This window comes from Oncorhynchus masou, chromosome 25, assembly GCF_036934945.1.
Source record: "Oncorhynchus masou masou isolate Uvic2021 chromosome 25, UVic_Omas_1.1, whole genome shotgun sequence".
In the NCBI taxonomy this organism is placed as follows: domain Eukaryota; kingdom Metazoa; phylum Chordata; class Actinopteri; order Salmoniformes; family Salmonidae; genus Oncorhynchus; species Oncorhynchus masou.
Window position 1 is genome coordinate 20,687,122 of NC_088236.1, and position 17,113 is coordinate 20,704,234.

General features: G+C 40.5%; 1 long non-coding RNA gene across 5 annotated transcripts; it reads left to right on the forward strand.

Annotated features, from left to right (window-relative positions):
• The first annotated feature begins 10,409 nt into the window (after positions 1–10,409).
• On the forward strand, positions 10,410–12,801 carry LOC135513891 (uncharacterized). Of its 5 annotated transcripts, none has more exons than XR_010451607.1 (4): positions 10,410–10,943; positions 11,102–11,572; positions 11,709–11,966; positions 12,297–12,801. It is a non-coding gene; the product is annotated as an uncharacterized LOC135513891 (long non-coding RNA). The 5 variants fall into 5 exon arrangements; XR_010451606.1 differs by having other exon boundaries at positions 10,410–10,748; positions 10,885–11,572; XR_010451604.1 differs by having other exon boundaries at positions 10,410–10,748.
• Positions 12,802–17,113: the final 4,312 nt, after the last annotated feature.

Here is a 17,113-nt window from a genome sequence, read left to right on the forward strand (position 1 = left end):
TACAAGACCTATTCGATAGTACACAACGTATCAATAGGACATTTTACATGCAGATTCAATCAATCTAACCTCTCTACAAGACCTATTCGATAGTTCACAACGTATCAATAGGACATTTTATATGCAGATTCGGTTCATCTATTAATGCAAGATATCTTTTAACCATGCCTTCATTTTTAAAAGTAATTTAACAGCAATTCATACTCACGCCCAGTACTACTGATCAAAATTTGGCAATTGACTAAAATACAATATTCAGATTTTTGATTTAACAGGCTCTGCTTACCTTTTATGTCGAGCTCTGTGATCAGTTTCCTGAGGCAAGTTGAATGGCCGATGTCTCCTGGCGACAGGTCACTCTTCCGTCTGGTTTGCACCCAATGATTTGTCTCCCCTCACATCAACTTGTCATAGATTGAATTTAGATGTTTAAACCATCCTCTGCTGCCAAGTTTTGTTGATGATTAGCTACCGGAGAGAGAGACCAAATCAAGACGCTGGACAGAGTGGAATCAAGTATAGCAAAAAGGCAGTTTATTATGTAAAATATATCTTGTCCTCTAATTAAGCGTGCACGGACCTAGTCATATGGCTCAGAAGGAGGCAGCTGACAAGGATCCCTAAACAGAGTGTGCAACAGATTTTGTACATAGAGTGACGTAGGTTGATTCTTGTAGTTCTGTCTTCTGACTGGTTGGTGAAGGTTGGAGGCGGGTCCTGACCGAGCCTGTGCAGGAGCCTTATTGGTGCCCCGTGAAGTCGTCCCATCCTGGCTCCTGCCCAGTAGAAAGGGGAGTGGAGTGTGTGTGTGTTTATGCAAGAAGATGTTTGTGTGTCCCATTATGGCCAGGTGTGTGTGTTCGTGTGATGGAATGTCCGTGTGTGTCCCGGAGTCGTGAGATAAGGGAGCAAATGGGGTCGTGAAATAACATAGCTGAGGGGGGTAGTTTATTGCTGGGTATGTGTGTGTCAGGGGACAGTGAGACCGGAGATCAGAGGGGTCCTGAAACAACAGAGCTGAGATAACAGAGCTGAGGGGGCAGTTTATTGCTGGGTATGTGTGTGTCAGGGGACAGGGAGACCGGAGATCAGAGGGGTCCTGAAACAACAGAGCTGAGATAACAGAGCTGAGGGGGGTAGTTTATTGCTGGGTATGTGTGTGTCAGGGGACAGGGAGACCGGAGATCAGAGGGGTCCTGAAACAATAGAGCTGAGACAACAGAGCTGAGGGGGGTAGTTTATTGCTGGGTATGTGTGTGTCAGGGGACAGTGAGACCGGAGATCAGAGGGGTCCTGAAACAATAGAGCTGAGATAACAGAGCTGAGGGGGCAGTTTATTGCTGGGTATGTGTGTGTCAGGGGACAGTGAGACCGGAGATCAGAGGGGTCCTGAAACAATAGAGCTGAGATAACAGAGCTGAGGGGGTAGTTTATTGCTGGGTATGTGTGTGTCAGGGGACAGTGAGACCGGAGATCAGAGGGGTCCTGAAACAATAGAGCTGAGATAACAGAGCTGAGGGGGGTAGTTTATTGCTGGGTATGTGTGTGTCAGGGGACAGTGAGACCGGAGATCAGAGGGGTCCTGAAACAATAGAGCTGAGATAACAGAGCTGAGGGGGGTAGTTTATTGCTGGGTATGTGTGTGTCAGGGGACAGTGAGACCGGAGATCAGAGGGGTCCTGAAACAATAGAGCTGAGATAACAGAGCTGAGGGGGGCAGTTTATTGCTGGGTATGTGTGTGTCAGGGGACAGGGAGACCGGAGATCAGAGGGGTCCTGAAACAATAGAGCTGAGACAACAGAGCTGAGGGGGGTAGTTTATTGCTGGGTATGTGTGTGTCAGGGGACAGTGAGACCGGAGATCAGAGGGGTCCTGAAACAATAGAGCTGAGATAACAGAGCTGAGGGGGGTAGTTTATTGCTGGGTATGTTTCCTGGTTCCTGTTTTAGCAGGGGTACAAGAAATGACTTGAGTCAGGCAGATCAGCTTAGTGCTGTATAATATATGAGCCATGTGTATGAATATTTATATAACACTCACTTTTTACACGGTAAGCTCTGCACACTTTAGCAAAGTGATTCCATTTTCCACATTTAGTACACTGTTTGCCTTTAGCTGGGCAATTTTCTTGTTCGCCATGCACTTTGCATCCACAATATCCACGTGTTTTGGAGTTATGTCTCTCCATTCTAAAACGCGCTCTCTGTGCACCGGGGGTGTGCTTTGATGTCTGCCTGACTGCATGCACTGCTTGTTCACGTGATGCGCTCGTGCTGCCGCGCAAAATGGTTTTCATCTGAACCCGTGCAAGATCGTGAGATCTGGCTATGTCGATAGCTTTGTCCAGCGTTACCTCAGACCCAACATTCAAAAGTTTCTCTCTCACTCGCGGTGAGTGTATTCCAAATATAATACGGTCCCTGACCATCTCATCCTTATTTGCATAATCAGTCTTTCACAAGCAGACGCAGATCTGTCACAAACTGTTCAAAAGACTCGCTAGCTCCCTGTACTTTCTCATGGAATTTGTACCTAGCGAAAATCGTATTGGTCTTCTGCGCAACATATACTTCAAACGATCGTAGTATGTTTTCAGTACCTTTGATTCAACCACGGTAAGTGTCCATGTGTTGTAAATATCTCTCCCATTTTCACCGATCCAGGGGAGCAAGTAGCTGCATTTTTCCTTTTCTCCTCTGCCCTCCTCTGCACACTTTGTACAAAATAATAAAATGCAGTACTACAGGATATTTCTTAACTTAACTCTTTATTATCTAGCTATAACTGGCATGTTCACATATCGCCAACCATGATCAAACTGCAATGACCTAACCAATTGGGTGGTCTTAACCAATCATAGCACAGTATGATATGGTGGTAAAAATGCATCCAATTACAATTCAGTATGTTTACACATATGAATATTACACCTTCAAACTCATCATTAAGCTCGAGGACCTGGGTCTGAACTCCGCCCTTTGCAACTGGATCCTGGACTTCCTGATGGGCCGCACCTCCACTTCGCTGATCCTCAACACTGGGGCCCCACAAAGGTGCGTGCTCAGCCCCTCCTGTACTCCCTGTTCACCCATGACTGCGTGGCCACGCACGCCTCCAGCTCAATCATCAAGTTTGCAGACGACACAACAGTAGTAATCCTGGTTACCAACAAGGACGAGAGGGAGGAGGGTAAGGGCCCTGGGAGTGTGGTGCACGGACAATAACCTCTCACTCAATGTCAACAAAACAAAGGAGCTGATTGTGGACTACAGGAAACAGCAGAGGGAGCACTCCCTAGGACCACAGTGGAGAAGGTGGAAAGCTTCAAGTTCCTCGGCGTAGGAAAACTGAAATGGTCCACCCACATAGACAGTTGTCTGAATATGATCATAAAATATACTTGTTATAAAATCAACATTTACCTAATGCGCATGTGTCCCCCAAACCAATTAAATTATACATTTAAAATGTATGTAAAATCTCAGAAATATGCTATATTAAACCCTGAAATGTGTCAGTGGGCTCATCATTTAAATAAATAAAAAATGCTTTCAATTCAGAATTTTTACATAAATCCCTCCAAGATTTACCCGAAAACATTGCATTTCATTGTATGTAACCATGTAATAAGGACATTAGATATAATTAGAATAATCTGGGTTTTATTAACTAAACTGCAGTAAATATCGAAACAAAGAAAAACACACCAGGCGTTTGGGTAATTAATAACATTCAACAGGTTTCATCAGAAAAGTTCACTGTGTCATCAAACTGTAGAAACATTTTCCGAGGGCATTTAGAATGCTAGAACAGCTGTAACTACAGCACTAGTGTCACCATGACTATCCTTCTCAGGAGCACCATATTCATTCATGGTTTTCTTCCTGAGAGTCTGGCCCAAACATCTCTCTCAACCTCTATGTGGCAGGATGTCACACAATGTGGGGATGAAATCATCTCAAGGACTTCCTCAAACTGATACCAGTGGATGTCGTCTCGAGAAAGCCATAAAAATCAGTTTGCTCCTACACGATGCATACATTTCACTTGTACACTCATTTCATCCGTGTGGAGGATGATGCCTGGATAAAGGTCATCATATTCCACTACACACCACTGTCCAAGATGACCTGGATTTCATCCAGTTTGTGGATCTTCCTCATTGGCTGGCTGTTCTGGAGCAGCCAGGACCTTCTGCCTGAAACTGAAGTGCTGTGTGTTAAAGCATGTACAGTTTAGGTCCTTTTTTGTTGAACAAAGGCAGCTAACATCACCAGACATCAGCTCACCAGGAGCAAGGGTGATGACCTGGTGTATTCTCATGGTGGAGGGTACCGTTTTTATTGAGCTTGGCATCATCTCAATCTCACGTGCTCCTTTCCTCTCCTTGCTGCTTTTGTATGCTGTTCTCCACTGTTTACGCTTCTGACGCTGGTTTAATCACTGATCACTTTAATCACTGATCTTTTTCTTTTTCCCTGCCTCAAACTATCTTTTCCAGCTGACGCTCTCTCTCAAGGTATTGTTCCTTTTTTTCTGTGTCAGCATTTTGACGTGCTCAACGCTATCTTTGTCTTTCTGCTGCTGATTATAAATAACGTAAATAACTCAACCCTGCCACAGGTTTACAACCCTGTTACAATGAAATAAGTGACGGGTTGAGTTTTTTGTCTCAAAATGGCCACTGCTCCTCATATGGTGAAGGGCAGGAGACCACATGGTGTGCATGAAATTAATAGATTATATATTATCATGGGTTGAAGTATAATTTTGATAAGTACTAGTTTTCCATCTTTATTTCATGTAACAGGGTTGAGTTGGTCAGCTCGACAATCCCCACCTGACTTTAAAAAACAAGAAAATACAATTATAAAATAGTGATTACTTGCCTGTTTCTATACCATGCAGTTGAAAATGTTGAATGATGTCACTTCCTGTTAATGATGGCACATAAGGCTGACCATTTTTATTGGCAGTTTGGTTGACGTGACAGGGTTGACTGTAGACTGAGGTAAATTGTGTGATTTTAATCAATAATCATACATTTATTTGATAAATATACTTTCTCAACAAAATAACACAAATGTTTGCATTAATGGCAAAAGTCATTGTGCACATTTTAATATTAATTTCCCAAGTGAAATGCCTGGGGGGTATAATGACACAAGGCGAGACCCAGATGCAAACACAGGAAGCAGATGGTTTATTTTTTGAACAATGAGGGGCAGGCAAGAGGCAGGTCGAGGGCAGACAAGAGTTCATAACCAGGTCAGAGTCCAAACGGTACAGGGTGGCAGGCAGGCTCGAGGTCAGGGGCAGGCAGAATGGTAAGGCAGGTGGGCTCAGTGTCAGGGCAGGCAAAAGGTCAGAACTAGAAAAGAGAGACTAGAAAAAAACAGGAGCTTGGAAAAAGGCTGGACAAACTGGCAACAGACAAACAGAGAATACAGGTATAAATACACAAAGGGTTATAGGGAAGATGGTGAAACAGATCAGGGTGTGATAGGGGGACATGACACAATTATTAGTGTCAGTTAAAAAAATAAGATTTATTAAATAAAAAGTTTAAATTAATGCTTTATTTAAATGCATTTATACTGGACATTTACATTTATATACAAAATCTTAACATTTCATTTTGGTGACCCAATATTTGAAATATAATATAAAAAGTCAGAGGGACTGAAATATTACCCAAGCAAAAGACTGACCCATATACTGTATTCTGTCCTATTCTACTGTATCTTAGTCTGTGCCGCTCTGACATTGCTCATCCAAATATTTATATATTTTTAATTCCATTCCTTTACTTAGATGTGTGTATTGTTCGATATTACTTGTTAGATATTACTGCTCTGATGGAGCTAGAAACACAAGCATTTCGCTACATCCGCAATAACATCTGCTAAACATGGTTATGTGACCAATAACATTTTATTTAAACAATTGCCTTTTGTACCGCTAGAAGTGGTGGTGCATGATATCCTCTCCTCAACTTACAAGTTTTTTACTCGTGCACATAGAGCTGGCCTGAGCCATAGACCGAAGCAGATCGAAGAGCAATTTTAGCTCTCACTGACAAAGAAACAAAAGCTGCCTTTGGCACATAGACAGCTCTTGCATGCAGTCATTTTTGTTTATTTTACTATCTGTTTTTGTACACCAGGTACAAACAGCTGAAAATACATTATTTTTGGTTATTGAAAATCTATTTCACAGAGATTTAGATGGTACAATGTTTCTCAACATCAGAGTTCATCAACTAGGTTTGGCCCTAAGCCAATTTTGTTTCTGAACTAATAGTCGGCGGTCCAGAACATAATTAGTATATTTCTATCCTCATGAATGAAGGTAAAACGTAACTGACATTACTGAGGTAAGGTAACTTCCTTCTTGGGACATTACATTTGAGAGTTTTTGAATCTCGGGTCCGAGATTAATTTTTTTTTTATGGGGGAAAAAAATATTCATAATTCATTTGGGGGGCCAGATTTGACCCCGGGGCCATCAATGGGGGAACCCTGCTCTACACTACACATTGCTTGTTTTGTCAAAAACTAAAATTAGGTGAACTATTAGAATTTTTGCAACCAGGAATTGGTGGAGCAATTTCTGAATATTGCACCTTTATAGATTAAAAGGTTGATTTGTTTTGTGTTAGCTTATTTTAAAATACATTGTTTTTACTTTAGAACTCTTGTGCTTTTCCATCCACATTTCTTCAAGGTTGCACTGGTCAATAGAATGTTGGGGCTATCGGGAATATTGAATCCATGCACAGCAATAAACCAAATGCCATCATTTGATATGGACCCTATTTAAAGTCCTTCCCTAAAGCATGTAGCAGGGCCGAAATTCAAAGAACTATGAATGAATTATTGATTGTGAAGATAAAGTATTCTAAGTGTGGCCACAAAAAAACTGATGCTGAACCCAAGTGCACATACCCTGCTCCATGATGTCAATACAACTTCATATCACATTTTTAACAGAGTTGGAGAAAGGTGTATCCTACATGATAGGATAGTGAACATACTCATTTCATTCACATCTTTGCAAAAAAAAAAGACCTTTAGCACCTACATGCCTCACAATATCAATGACTAGACCACAAATTCACCAGGCACTGACTGGTTAAATCTATGTATTTGGACATATGTCCAACCCAATATAATTTCTTATCAATATTTTTGGTCAGGCTTCTTAATTCCAGTGCCTCCATGTTCACCAATCTTCTCTCTGAGATGAAGCATCTTATGAGGACATCATGTCTCCATCATACCACTGAAGCAAGAGGTATTGTTGATCCATTAATACATCCACTGTATGCTTCTCAATTATGTTCCTTGTATACTATAACCCTCAGCATAGTAGACCTCAATGCGCATCAGAAATCGGCAGGGGGTATTCCAAGTCACTCTTTTTGTCATCAGAGCTGCATTGCTCAGTGGCAAGGACAGTTTCCACCGGGAAAGACAGGTAAATGCTCCGTTTCAGTTTCTTCTGGGAGGACGACTCACCCGAGCCAAACAATGGGTCTGTGACTTTGAAGGTAATGGAGGGCATGTTCCGAGCTCTTCTCTTGGCATTCTTCTTCTCCTGTTTGTACGCCGCATTCATGTTGGCAATCACCTGTAAACACAAACAATTATTGACCATTTCCAGTGGAATCCAAAGAAATCTCACATGGGAATTACACACATGACCTATGTCATACGATGACCTATGCTCCACAGAGCTTAATAGGGTTGTAGGTGAAGTAGAAATGAAAAGTGGCAACCATGAAACAAGCTCATCAGGCTCCCTTTGGCAGTGTAGCACAGCGTCTCCCAAACGGCAGGATATTCCATTTCCAATTCAAACTCACCAGTTGCTTCACAGAGTTCTGCTGCTCTTGCATCACTGTCATACACGCAGAGGCCTCTTCCTTTGAGTGATACAAATCCGTCTCTTGGTCGGTCTTGACAAAAGACATTTTAAATTAATAACTCAATATTAACAACTAAGACATAGTATTAACGCAATTAATTGTCTTTGAAAAAAAAATCTCACCTCACTAGGTAAAATAGTTTTCCTATTAAACATGAGTGAATAGGGTGTGAACTTTGTTGTGGGGTTGATAGTCGTCCTAAACAGACATAAGACAGGGTCCAGGAAATCGTCCCACTCTGCCTGCTTCTCTGCCACCACCTGTGTGATGGCTTCCTTCAGTAGTCCACTACTGTGGTCGTGTAGCGGGTTCAACTCTACAGCAGACACTCTCTGCACTACGTTCCACCTGTTACAGAGGTGCTTTGTCACCTAGAAGCAACACATTATACAGAGGCAATGTTGATAGAACTATAATTAATTACAATATGAGTGAAAAGGTTCTCCTTTTTATGTAAAAAAAAAAGCATATTTTCTGTACCTGTGATCACCTTTACACAAGTGTGTCACACATTGTATCCGACACCCTGATGAAGGCATTAATGTATTTTTACACATTAAAGGCTATTTAACTTGATAATCCGCACGAGTGCCTGGACTTGGATTTTTTCATGCAAACTTAGCACCTATTTGTGGTTATAATACATTTTTTATTAAAACAATTCCAGCAGCTTTTCTGTGTTTGCATAGTGTGGGCGATCCCCAACCGCAGAATGGTGTGGGCGTAAACAGGTCATTAAAAATATTCATGCAAGTAGACCACTGATTGGTCAGCTCAGTCAATGAGCCAACATGACAGCATGTTCTATGAGAAAATAGCAAGCATTATTTAAACAGTCTGTTTGAGATACAAGTTTGAGCTGGATTTTTTTTCTTCTCAAATTCATGCTTTGGCCTCAGATACGAGTATAGAATGACGAGTCAACATTATTTAGGTACGAGTTAATAGAATATAAATTTTTAAAAGTGAGATTTCCACTGGACAGTTACTTTAAGAGCTTGTAAATAGAAACAGGCTAATAATGTCTTACCTCGTCACAAAAGTCAACGCTTTGTGTGGAGATAACTGTTTTTGCTGCTCCAAACCTGGTAGGAAAAAAATATGGTGCTCTCATTCACCAACATCTCATTGCCACTCATGTTGGTGATGATGGTTGTATCTTGCAAATAATTGTCAAATCAAGATGAAAGTGTGTGTGTTGAATTACCTGAAAATGGATGTAGATATACATCTGGCAACAGAGAGGGCATCTCTTTTTTGAATGGGAAACGCCTCCACCCACTTGCTGAAGTAATCTGTGACGATTACCACGCTGGAATTACCTTGCTGTGTTTTTTGGAAAGGCCCTGGTGAAAACATGAATAAATTCAACAAAGTCAGACAAACAATTGTACTCTGAGTTCATCTATTGTTGCGAGACTAGCCAAGTAGTTTCATTTTCTGATAAGATGAGTTTATCTACCAAATATATCAATCCCTAGAATTTCCCAGGGAGCATCCACTTTGATTGGCCGAACAGTCCTTGTCATGTTTTTATTCCTCTCTGTGTGTTGACAGGTTTCACATACCTTTATCTGAGACAGACAAGTGCACAATTTGTAAGAATAATGAATGTATGCCTCCAAGCTGTACACTGAACTCCAAATAGACAAACATACCCAGTCCACGACATCTTTTACAATACCCAGCCAGTAATACTTGCTCTGGATCCTGTGAACAGTCTTCTTCTGTCCCAGGTGATGACCAATGTCATTAAAGTGGCACTCAAGGAATATCTGCCTCTTACGTTCAGCTTCAATCACAACCTCTCGCTTCTCCTCCTTCTTGGGCCCCACATAGTACAGTCGACCTTCTAGGACGACACAACCACACAGACAACAATCAATGAAACATGCCATTAGAAAGAGACACGGTTACATTCAACGGCACACATTTCAGATCGCTCTACGTCTCAAGCATTTTCTCTTTCTTACCATCAATGATGAATTTCTGAGCATATCTTTTGAGATTCTTCTTTCGTATGGGATTCATTGTCTGGGGGTAGCAGCCCTCGGCCACAAACGTGTAGATGTCACCCAAGCGGTTTGAGCTCGACTCCACCACCTCCTCTTCAGCCACCACTTGCAACGAGTCCACACTCAACATCTCTGCAGCGAAATGAACCTCAAACTACGTAAAATTTGCAAGCCAAATTATATAATGGAAGGAGAAACCGACTTACGTGCAAACAAATATGACAAAAGAAGAACTAGCTAAAGAATTAATCAACGGAGGAAAGATTCGCATGTTGCCCTGGTATTCAGAGAACGGACGATTTATGTTGACGCATGCGGAAACACATCTCTAACATTTTTATTTTTACCGTTCCGCTTGAATCCATTTTACACCAAGAAAATTTGCCATACATTTAAATAATTAAGTAATGTTTAATATTTTGAAATGTTATATGTAGCAATGTGACTCCATTAAAGCCGTTTTGTTGATTACATACATTGGAAACTAAATGCTAAGAGTATCGGTTCACATCGGACACATAACAACGTTGGATCACAACAAACTACTCAAAATCCGGAAGCAATTCCATAACTGCTTTTGACAGCTCCTCGTTCACTCTCATTTAACTACGAACAATAGCTTTTATTATGGATTTTACTATAACTTTGATACGTTTATGTGTATTATCTTCATATGATAATCATGGAAAACTGTAAGGATCGTAACGCAAATGTTTACACTAGTTGTTTTAGCGCTAAATATTTTCCTTGAGTTCAAACGTCATGTCAGATCACAGCAGCAGTTAGAACGTATTATCAAGCGGTGGGTATCTACTACCAAGCCAGTACAGTAGATCTACAAATAATTGTCATGTTAAAACATCTTGTTGGATAAATGTACTAGTTTGCAAGCTAACGTTAGCTAGTTAACTAGAAACCTAAAATTGTTTTCCAAACAGGTGTTATTGAGAAAGCTTGGCTGCTCCACTGACACAGTTCGAGCATATATATGACAAATGCAAGTAGGCCCACGCATTTTGAGTATTTATTAAAATTGTACTGAATGATTAGTCTCGAAAACCGGAGCGTTTGAAAATTGTGGGAGGCAACGCGGATGTCTAGACACTACTGAATGATCTTTCCATTTTGATGTGTGGTTAAATGTTTCCTTTCTAGATTGCCAAAGAAGTTTAATGGCGTCAGAGCCTTGGCGTGAAGTCAGCTGAGAGAGCTGCTGCCATAAGGGAGATTTATAAACCCCTCCATGACCATGTCTACCATCTACAGGTAGGAAGGAAGCCTACAATACTTTAGTCTCCATACACACTAAGATTGTAAAGTGTAATATTGGACTTACACTATCTCTTTAAGAATCCTATCTGGCTCCAGAGTTTAAGCAGATGATGGATTATTGTCGAAGTGATGAGACCATTAAAGAGGGACCGTTGAGTTTAATGCAGACAGAAGCAGATACGTTTTCCATAAATATTTCCTATTTGAAATAGGTGGTGCATGTCATTATTTTAAATCTTTTGAAGCCCCAAGGATCTTGCGCTTGCCTATGTTTAAAAAAATAATAATGTAAAGCTTCTGTGATGAGCTGGAACACTTTGAACATTCTACAGACCCAACAGAATGAACTACAGGGTATGCTTCCTCTTTCATATAAAATACATCTGTAGGCTATTAGATATGGAGACCTCAGGCAAAATATTCAATGTATCAAGTGTTACCTGTGGTAACTCATGGTCCTTTTGTTTGCGATGTTCTTTCGTCCACACAGATCCTCCTGAACAAGCTAGGATTTGACAATAGCTTTTTACTACCCCTCTCCGTGTGCAGTATCTGTAGCCTCTCACATCTCTGCCCTACCCTAACTGTTGCGGACGCTGCCTAGACAGCCACAAGGCCTTCATGGTGAAATATGACATTCATGAAGACCTGGACCTCGTCTACCATTACGACAACGCAGAGGTCACTCAATGTGTCTCTGGGGAAAAAGTTCACTGAAGGGAACCTCTACTTTGGTGACATGAAACAGGTGCCTAATCAGAGCCAATTTGAGAAGTATAATAACCCAATATCCAATTTATTATAGATTTTGAAATATTTGAATTGACCTTATGTAGAATGAAAGAACAAATGAAGCTGTGATCTTGATTTAGGTTCATACTATCTCTCATTGATTCCACGCACTGTGGTTTTAAAACCATGCCAGTTCATACAGGTTACACACGGTTATATTTTGGGTTGGGAAATCTCCCAGAAGTATTAATTGCACAAACAAAAGTCGCCACAGCACAATGAGTAAACATTCTCATTGTTAGTCTAGTGTGGCTCATTGGTTGATAGTGTTTTCCTGACCCTGCAGGTGCCTCTGAGTGAGAGTGTCTACAGAGGTAGAGCAGGGAATGACAGAGGGTCTCCTATACAGAGGACAACACATGCACGGTGCCCTGCCCATCTCCTCTGGCCAGTGCTGGAACCTCATTGTCTGGATGAGGGCCTCACAGGAGTGGAAAAAAACTGTGCCCCATGTGCAAAAAGAAGCCTACCTTGGTCGAGGGACAGGGCTTCACAGATGGCTTCACCAGTGACTCAGGGATGTCTCTTCTACAGGATGTATCATGCGTTCCGTGTTAACTTAATGCTGCTGGTCCATATGTATTTGTGTATGTTAGTATGATTTGTGTCTGGATGTCTGCTTATCGTGGACATTATCGCATGTGCCAAAAAAGAGTTATAGAGAGGAAATGTGGTAGACATTAGGAACATTATTTCTACATAACAATGCACAACATATTTTATTACGCAGTGTCACATTTATTTCAATCTTTTCTAAATAATTATGTCCATAAAAAATATGTGTAGCCCGTGATTTGAATGGTTTTTTGTCCAGGGAGGGATATTACATATCCAAAAGTCAATAGACACTAGTGAAGAACCTGAGCGTTCACCTTTGTACCTTACTTTTAGTGGGCTTGCTTCTTGTTCACAGAAATTGGGAAATATTTGAAATGCTGTAAACATTATACATAATGTAAGTCATATAAATAAATTCATAGCTGTAGTTATCTTAGTACGTCAGTAATATATTTTTAGAAAACAATAATGCACAGGCATTTCTCTGTATTGGTAAAATCAATAATATTGAAAGGATCAACAACACATTTACACACCAAATATCTCAAGAATACAGTTTGTACATAGTATTAATAATATTTAATTTAATAAACCATAATAGATAATCAATTTATTGCCCCTCTGTGCATGCCTCTTTTGTTGTCAAGTATGGTAACCCCTCCTCACTAATTGTCCTCCATTACACCCTGTTGTTCAGTGTCTGCACAGTAATTGCACACAGTCATTTACACACAGTAGGGAATAATAACGTGATTGCAAAACACTGTATTCAACCATGTTATTATCAAATCAATCCATTTCAGCACTAAAAACAATATTCAGTCCAGTGGGCTATTCAATTTTTTTGGTTGTTTCTTTTTTCCAATGGCTTGAAAACACAAGAGGGAACAGGGAATAGGAAAGCTAGTTTGCTAGCAGAAAAGATGCACCATATAACCCCTCAACACACACACACACACACACCAAAACATTTATTTTCTTTTGCTAAAGAAGGATATTCAAAATCTCATTTGTCACATGAAAAGGCAGGCCATGTTAACAATCACCTACAGTACATTGAAATTCTGGATTGCACTTAAAGTTATCCTGGACCTTATACTTTATACTTACTATACACTGTGTGTATAAAACATTAGGAACACCTGCTCTTTCCAAGACAGACTGACCAGGTGAATCCAGGTGAAAGCTATGATCCCTTATTGATGTCACTTGTTAAATCTACTTCAACCAGTGTAGATGAAGGGGAGGAGACAGGTTAAAGAACAATTTTTAAGCCTTGAGACATGGGTTGTGTGTATGTGCCATTCAGAGGATGAATGGGCAACAGAAAATATGTATTAAGTGCCTTTGAACAAAGTATGGTAGTAGGTGCCAGGTGCACCGGTTTGTATCAAGAACTGTAACCATGCGGTTTTTGTCATGCTCAACAGTTTCCAGTGTGTATCAAGAATGGTCCACCACCAAAAGGACATCCAGCCAACATGACACAACTGTGGGAAGCATCGGAGTCAACATGGGCCAGCATCCCTGTGGAACGCTTTCGACACCTTGTAGACAATGTTCCCTCGAAGCTGCGTGTGTGTGCAGAATAAATATTGGCCCATGCAGAGAAGCAGGAGATTAAACTTCACTCAACTTTCTAGAGTTTTCCCCCTTAGTTAACACTGTCCAAGTTTCCCTTTACTGTGTGAATTGTGATCGAATCCACCCAATATTAGTCACTTTCAATGCAGCGTACCGAAACAAAACAAACTATGCAAGAACTATGCAAGTATGCAAGAGATTTTGTTGTAGGCTTTCTATTAAATTGACTCTCACCACTCAGCCCGTACTCTACACAAACACAGAACTGTGTTTACAGCATGAGTGGTAGTGAGTAGTTGTTTTGAGATCAAAGCCAGAGTTGCATATAGCCACCTGGGCACATTTGTTCTTATCCTTTGCTATATCCTTTGCTAGTTAGTGAGCTATTAGCCCAGTTATTGCTAATTCGTAGTCAGCAATGGCGGAGTGATTGCTTCCAACAAGAGCACAAAATGTGTACATTTCCAGACATCTTTCAAAAGCAAGTCAGGTAAAGAGATTTTTTTTTGTCTGAAAGGGGTCAATGTCCTATTTTGAGACAGGCTTGAATAAGCTAAGTAGCCAATAGGCATAGGTTAGCATAATTTGTCTGATTTTCTATAATAATTGTATGGGAATAATTGTGCATTTTATTTTGTAAAGTGGTTTCTTGCATCAAACAACACAACAACATATTCAGTCACCTTGTCTGAAGAACAAATTGATAAACAGGTTATGTCAAGCCCTGCATGTTTTTTTCTAAAGTCATGGAATGTAGGCCTATGTTGAACACCACACATTGGCTGCTATTGAAGGCTGAATGATAGAACAGCTATTTCCATGTTAAAATGTTATGGGATGCATTTTATACATTGTTTTTCATGGTAGGACACTCTGGTAGGCCTAATTTAAGATCAAATAGCCACAGGAGCCTACTTGACCACTGTTTGCAACTGTAAGTTAAAGTAGGTACAGCTTCAATGGTCATAGTAAATGGACGCTGGAAGTTGCACAGAATTTTCACAACATTCAAGTTTGCGCTCAGCAGACCTGAAATTTACTCAGTGCCCCAAACAATTTGGGGGAACATTGAGTCCATGCCCCAACGTATTGAAGCTATTCTGAGGGCAAAAGGGGGTGCAACTCAATATCAGGAAAGCATTCCTAATGTTTTGTACACTCAGTGTAACTTTCTGTATGAACAAACTGTGAAAAAAATACTATATATACAGTACCAATCAAAGTTTGGAAACACCTACTCATTTTATACATTGTAGAATAATAGTGAAGACATCAAAACGATGAAAAAACACATATTCAATCATGCAGCAACCAAAAAAGTGTTAAACATTGATTGTCCTGTTGAAAAACAAACGATAGTCCCACTAAGCGCAAACCAGATGGGATGGCGTATCGCTGCAGAATGCTGTGGTAGCCATGCTGGTTAAGTCTACCTTGAATTCTAAGTACATCACAGACAGTGTCACCAGCAAAGCACCCCACATCATCACACCTCCTCCTCCATGCTTCACGGTGGGGACCACACATGCAGAGATCATCCGTTCACCTACTCTGCGTCTCACAAAGACACAAATTTGGACTCATCAGACTTAAGGACAGATTTCCACCGGTCTAAAGTTCATTGATTGTGTTTCTTGGCCCAATCAATTCTCTTCTTCTTATTGGTGTCCTTTAATAGTGGTTTATGCAACAATTCGACCATGAAGGCCTGATTTAACGCAGTCTCCTCTGAACAGTTGATGTTGAGATGTGTCTGTTACTTGAGCTCTGTGAAGCATTCATTTGGGCTGCAATCAGAGGTGCAGTTAACTCTAATGAACTTATCCTCTGCAGCAGAGGTAACCCTGGGTCTTCCTTTCCTGTGGCGGTCCTCATGAGAGACAGTTTCATCATAGCGCTAGATGGTTTTTGCAACTGCACTTGAAGATCTTTCAAATTTCTTGAAAGTTTCAGGACTGACTGACCTTCATGTCTTAAAGTAATGATGGACTGTCGTTTCTCTTTGCTTGTTTGAGCTGTTTTATCAAACAGGGCTATTTTCTGTATACCACCCCTACCTTGTCACAACACAACTGATTAAACACAAACACCCCTACCTTGTCACAACACAACTGTCTCAAACACATTAAATTCCACAAATTAACATTTAACAAGGCATACCTGTTAATTGAAATGCATTCCAGGTGACTACCTGGAAGCTGGTTGAAGCTGGTTGAGAGAATGCCAAGAGTATGCAAAGATGTAATCAAGGCAAAGGGTGGCTACTTTGAATAATCTAAAATGTAAAATATAATTAGATTTGTTTAACACTTTTTTGGTTACTACATGATTTCACATGTGTTATTTCATAGTTTTGATGTCTTTAGTATTATTCTACAATGTAGAAAATAGTACAAATAAAGAAAAACCCTTGAATGAGTAGGTGTGTCCAAACTTTTGACTGGTACTCCATATATTTATCGAAATATAAATATCTTGACATAAAATATATTCTTATATACAGCACATACAGAGGAGATCCTTCACTCCACCTTTCTCCTATATCCCTCTACGTTGTTTCTAAAGCTACGCGTGTCCTGAAGACTATACAGTCAACATGTTCTCAACAGAGATATCCATGACAATTTACGACAGCAAAGAGCCTCCTAGGTTAAAAGCAGAAGCTGTTGCTTGGACTTTGGACACATCAAAATGGACAGCTATATGAGGAATCAGATCAAGTATAAATGTACTGTACATTCAAGCTAAGTTATTCCATGTACATGTATTCCCAGCATCTAATTTCTTTACATTAGGTATCATATGCTGTCAGCTGTTAGTCCATGACACCTTGCACTGTCCTCTGCAGGCATTCTAGAAGAGTCATAATGTGTGAGTGGGTCAGCGCTCTAAAGCTATGTACTGTAGAGCGTCCGCGTTCGACCCACGTATGCCACTGCTCTGTCACACTGTAGTCAGTGC